This window comes from Dipodomys merriami, unplaced genomic scaffold (genome assembly GCF_024711535.1).
Source record: "Dipodomys merriami isolate MVZ:Mamm:240054 unplaced genomic scaffold, mDipMer1.0.p SCAF_414, whole genome shotgun sequence".
NCBI classification, from domain to species: domain Eukaryota; kingdom Metazoa; phylum Chordata; class Mammalia; order Rodentia; family Heteromyidae; genus Dipodomys; species Dipodomys merriami.
In genome coordinates, this window is record NW_027205760.1 from 90,700 (window position 1) to 97,469 (window position 6,770).

Below are 6,770 nucleotides of genomic sequence, written 5' to 3' on the forward strand. Positions count from 1 at the left end.
TGCCAAATATTAAACATATTTAAAACAATAAAACTTTTAACAAAACTTAGCACTTGCTACAGTGCTCATTATGACAGATGCCATGTATAGAATAATGAATTTCTATCCTTACACATCACTTGAACAACAAATATCTGGAATTATTTTGTTTTTGACATATCTAACTTGACTTTATTCTTAAATGTGTGCTTATTTAAGAAATATATGGTTCTAAAATTTCACGACGTCTTTTGAACTTATTTTTTGTTGAATTATCTACTTTAGAAAAATCAATTCCAAAATGTTCTGTGCTCAGTTTGGCAGCACATACACTAAAATTGGAAAAATATAGAGAAGATTAGCATGACCCCTACGCAAGGATGACATGCAAATTGATGAAGATTTCCACATTATTACAACAACAGATGCTGAAGGGGATGTGGACAGAAGGGAACCTATTCCATTCTTGGTGGGCGTGAAAACTTGTTCAACCACTTGGAAAGAAGTATGGCGGTTCCTCAAAAGATTCCACATAGAGCTCCCCTATGACCCAGCAATCCCACTTTTGGGCATTCACAAAAATGATCAAACAAGACCATACTATAACTACCAGCAGAGCTATGTTTATTGTAGCATTATTTACCATAGCTAAGATATGGAACCAACCCCGATGCCCCTCAGTAAATGAATGAATCAAGAAAATTTTGTGTGTGTGTGTGTGTGTGTGTGTGTGTATGTGTGTGTGTGTATGTATATATGTATGTATGTATGTTTCTTTCTATCTACACATACATACATATGTATATATATTTGTATATATGTATATATATATATATTTATATATGTATATTTATATACATAAATATAAATATAGATTGGAATGTGTATATATACATATATACATATATATGTATATAGTATATGTATATGTATATATATACATATATATATATATATATATATATATATATATATATATATATATATATATTGGAATTCTATGCCTCCATCAGAAAGAATGGCATCGCCCAAATTGTTAGGGAATGGAAAGACTTGGAAAAAAAATTATATTTACTGAAGTAAGCCAAGTCCAAAGAAACATATGCCCCAAGGTATCCCTTACTTGCAATAAATAATATAAGCAGAAAACTGGGATAAGCAGAAAAGATCAAAAGCTATATGCATATTACTAGATAAGATGATGTTAAGCTAAATGAACCCCAAGATAAGGACAGTAGTGTTTTTTTTTTATTCTTTCTTACTGTTGTTACTAACATATTTATCATGTACGATGTGTTTAGTTTTTGTTTTTTATATGGTCCTCCCCCACAGTGTAACCCCAGTTTTCACTGGATTTAATGTTGGTGCACCTACATCCTGTATATACACTCTCTAATTTGGGAAAGGAAAGGGAAAAATCAAAATGCTTAAATAGATATAAAAGTTGAGCCATTGTAACAATGAGATGCACAACACAATATGTTGGGGGGTGTGGGGGTGTGGGGATGAAAAGTGTGCTTGTGGAGGTGGAGGGGAAGGGATGGTAGAGGAAAAACAAAGGAGGAGTTAACAGTGCTTGATAAGAAATGCACTCATATCCTTGCTCATGTAACTTTAACCCGGCTATACAGTATTTTTACAATAAAAACATTAAAAAATGTTCTGAGATGGAAAAGTTTATTTTATTTTACCCATATAATATTGTTAACAAAGAAATTAATGGGGGGGAGGATTGGGTGGGGGGCCGGGGGGAGGCTGGGAAGGGATGGGAAGGGGAAACAAAGGAGGAGGCTACAATACTTGATAAGAAATGTACTCATTATCTTGCACATGTAATTGTAACCCCTCTGTACAGTATTTTCACAATTAAAACACACACACACACACACACACACACACACACACACACACACAAACAAACAAAAAAAAGAAATTAATGGAAAAGACTGACCCAAGGATGTTTAGAGTGTGTGTGTGTGTATGTGTGTGTGTGTGTGTGTGTGTGTGTGTGTGTGTGTGTGTGTGTGTGTGTGTGTGTGTTTGTGCATGCCTGCATGTTGGTGTGCTTCAGAGTTTTAACTCAGGGCTTCATGGTCTTGCTAGGCCTTTCCTCTCTAGATTGGTGAGCTACTATATGAGCTACATCTCCATTCCTGGACCTTTGCTAGTTTATTTAAATTTTTGAAAAATAATCTTAGGATTTTTTGCCCTGATTGGCTTCCAACTCTTATCCATAATTCTCAGGGTCCTGAGTAGATATGCAGAATAAACAGGATTACAGGTGTGACCCACCATCACAAGGCTTTCAGAATAATTTTAAAAGTAGAAGAAAATTTACTTCACGGGGGGCATGTTTTATCATTTCCTACTTTTAAAGCATTTTGGAGTGATTATATGTGAATTTATTTCATGTTGGGATTCTTAAAAGAGAGTAAGTGATGATATTTAAAAGTTTTAGTACTTTCTTTTAAAAGGATACTGGAACTGTGGGACAGAAGAAATTTTCCTCTCTTTGGACCTCAATTTATAAGCTCAGCTCTGTGCACGATAACCCAATGTCACCAACACAATCTGTGTTGAAGACAAAATGTGACAGAAAACAATTACTATGGGCAATAATTGCTATGCTATTATTTATTGGACAATATGAATATTGAATTGAGAGTGTAAGAGAATGGAGAGATTTCACCTACCGTTTTTGTATTGCTGAAAGGTTTTTGGAAACTTTGACTCATTTCCTTCCTCAATGTGTGTCTTTGGGCCATGCACTTAGTGCCTTTAATTACAATTTTTCTCAACTCTAAAATAGTAATAACATTAGAATCATAGCAAATGTTTTCTTAAGAACTAAGAGACATAAAACTTGTGAAATACTTAACATAAACTACGAATGAACTTTGAGTTTAGCCAGCAGTTTTTTTTAATACTAAACAGAATGTGATATGTATTACAGAAAGCATTAGATGTAGTAAGCCACCAGAAGTAATGTTATCTATTGACTATGCTCTGCTTCCAAGGAAGCCAGGTGGATAACTTCTCATGCTGTAAATCAAACTGCTTATGTCTTGATAGTGCTAAACTATCAGGGTCAGAATAATGAAGGAATTGTAGACTGAGCTGAGGTCCATATGAAAATGTTCAAAACTGATAAAGCCTAAAAGTAACTAAGAAGTATATTGTGTTTTTCATCATTTAAGTTAAATTGCAAAGAAAGGGAAGACCTAGAAGAATGAATTCTCTTTTTGATAACCTATCATAGGTCCTTAGCAGGATGAACTCTTCCTTCATTCTTGTAGAGGCATCATCAGATGAGAGGAACTCTACTTTTTTGGTTGCTTCTTTCAATTTATTCTTCAGTTTGAAATCTGAACTACATGAGACTGAAAGAAACCAAGGAAAATTAGACACGCAGGCTTTGGAAAAAGCAATCAGAGTAAAATAAACTAAATACATAGAGCCTTGTAAAAGGCTTCACTAAATTGAGTTATATAGTCTCAAGCATAAGCAAAAATGGTGTAAGCAATATCATGTTATTGAAAATTGAAAAATGTTAGGTGTTGCTCAATTTTTTCCTTTCTACTACCTGGAATGTATTATTGATTTTGTATAGAGAGATTAAAGATGAGATTAACAAGGAACTTGATTAAAAATCGATAAAACCTCTGAATAGACATGTTTTCCAATATGCCCTGAAAATCACTAGTGGCTTTACAAAGTTGTGTTTAATATCAATTCTATGCTGGCTTAATGCTGTGTGAACAGAAGTCATTAGAGAAATGCAATTCAAAATTACTATGATACTACTACATAACTATTATAACTCTTAAAAATATTCGAAGGAACTTGGTGTGGTGGTAAAGGCTTGTAATTCCAAGCATATGGGAAGTGGAGTAAGAGGATTTGAGCTTAAGGCCAGCCTGGGATACTTACTGCACATAGCAAAAACATGCCTTTAAAAAAAACTTAAAAGGTAATAATGTTGGTGAGAGTGTAGAGAAAAGGAAAATTTCTACACTCTTGGTCAACATACAGGTTAGTATTCTCATTGTAGAAAGTAGTATGCAGTTTTCTAAAGAAATGCAAAGTTGAAATATCATCTGACCCACCAATCATATGATTAGTTCTCTCTGGGTAACTCGTAAATATATCTGTAGTTCACTGTTATTCACATTATTCACAACAGGCAAGATATAAATGAAAGTTATGTGTTCAACTACAGACTAATAAGCCAACTGTGGCACATGCACAAATATAATTTTCTGTTTCATCCTTAAAATAGCAAGAGATTTCTCCCATTAGCCACAAATTACAATGACCTAAAAGATGTAATCTAAATGAAGTAAAATGTTGCTTTCTGATCCTTGTAAAACCACACACACACACACACACACACAGACACACACACACACACACACACACACACACACACACACACACACACACACACACACACCAACCTAAGCAACAGAGAAATTTTTCAAAAAGTAAAGCAACTGGAATTGCTGGGGCATTTAGGTCACAATATAGATGACAGTAGATATACAGGATGACCAAGTATAGAGTTGTAATGTCTAACGTGAGGATACAAGGGAAAACACTGGCCTTACATAGGAATGAAGCTAAATATGTAGGAGTTGGTCTTCCTTGTAGGGGTTTCTCTTTTAGGTGTTCTTCCTTCGGTAATGGATGAGATGAACGGAATTCTTTACATATACTTGCCTGTTTGCAGAAATAATAACAAACAATATAACAATAATGTTTTCTGCTCAACATGGAACAAAATGCCAAATTAATGTACATGAAATTATCCTTGATATAAACTAATCATTACTAATAAGGTTTCTTTAAGTCTGGCTTCACTTGATGTGATTTTTTTCGACGATCTCCTATTTCCTTACAAATGAGGTGGTATCATTCTTTATGATGGAAGCATAGTATTCCATGTGTATGTATCTGTGTATTTGTGTGTGTGTAACATTTTTTTATCCATTCATCTACTGAGGAGCATCTGGATTGATTCCATATCTTAGCTGTGGTAAATAATACTGTGATAAACATAATTGTGCTGGTAGATTTAGTGTGGCCTTGTTTGTGACCACTTGGGTAAATATAAATGCCCAGATGTGGGATTACTGGGTAATAGGGGATCATGATTATGTACATCATGGATAATCTAAGTAGATGAGCAGAATAGGTCAATTGCTATGTACATATGACCATAAAAGATGATTCCAAGTGAAATGAACTCTAACACATGTTCTTCATTGTTGTTGTTCAAATGTACTACGTGATTTCTTTTTAACTTTTTGTTTTTTCCCCACTTATGACAGACACTATATTTGATTTTGATACGCTGAGTAGTGTAAATATGTTGAGCTGAACTAGGCAAGGGAAAGGGAAAAAACAAAATGTTGAGACAAAGGAAAAAGGGGGAACCTACGTTAACAGCGATACTCACAAGACAATATGTAGGAAATGATCTTGGTGTGGGCATTGGGAGGGAAGAGGGAGAAAAATGGGGGACGGGGTAACAATTTAGAAAAGAAATAAATCTATTATCATACTTACATAAATATAACCCTACTTTAAATTACCTTGACAATAACATATAAATAAAAATAAAATAAAATATTCGAGAGCAGCAATACAGGAGATGGGAGTGGGGGAAATACTGTACTATACAAAGAAAACTACAACAGCTGTGGAGAACAGGAATTTTACTTCATCATAGGAAGTAATAAACTGGCGTACAGATTTTCAGCCTCATGTCAATCACTAAAAAGGGAAAACAAAATGCACAATCAGCAAACCAATAAAATAGAAAACTAAACAATTAAGGTGGAGAGATGACTTGGACGAAGAGAAACAAATGACACAACTAGGAAAAAAATAAGAAGCTGGTAAGTTTTAAAAATATTACCCATAATTCTAATAAATGTTTTTGCATCACAATGTGTTAGAACTATACTTCAAATCACAATTTAATAGTATATAATTTTAATAATAGGTTACTCATTATTGATTTCTTAATATTGAATGCTTAATATATAATTTTAATTTCAGCAGCTATAGAAAAGAAGAAAGTGAAGCTAATTTTAATGATATATTTCATGAATTGTAAAATTGAGAAGCATTAGGACTTAAATAATATATTATTGTTTCATTTCTGTGAATTAATGTAGCACTCATCTTAACGTCAAATAATAGATTATTGCACATGACACTTGGTTTTAAGTGGAAGGGTTCAGCACTGTGGTACTGTGGTACAGTACACGAGAGTATGACTCCTCTCATCTAGCTTAAATGGTGGAAATTTGATTTCTATATGCATGTTAAATACGTGTCTAGGTGATATCTATTAAATTATATACATGAGGAGTATTTCAGATGATATTTAAAATTCATATTCATTAATTAAATTTTTATTATTTTACAAAATAAACATTTATGGAGACTGAATTTCTGAGTAGATGATGGGTTATGTGTGCCAGATTATACATATTGAGGCTTATTTTATATTCCTGACATTGTTTCTACAGTTGGATTTAATTTTCCATAAGGGGTTAAGTGTATTTGTTGGATATATGAAAGTAAACTGAATGTTTATTCCATTAATCCTTTGCAACCTGTCTAATCCCAATATTAATTATCCATGTGCTTGAAGTAATGAAAATAACAACAGATAAAAGCAACAGATATGAATCAGTCTCAGTAGACATGCATTTTCACCTTTATTTTGATAGTTTATCCTCTTTTATACTACAGAATATTATTGGGAAAATGTGCTCCAG

The 6,770-nt window shown here is 33.3% G+C and overlaps 1 non-coding gene across 1 annotated transcript; it reads left to right on the forward strand.

The window, feature by feature from the left end:
- The first annotated feature begins 287 nt into the window (after positions 1-287).
- On the forward strand, positions 288-394 carry LOC138807183 (U6 spliceosomal RNA). The gene has a single exon (XR_011366078.1). It is a non-coding gene; the product is annotated as a U6 spliceosomal RNA (small nuclear RNA).
- Positions 395-6,770: the final 6,376 nt, after the last annotated feature.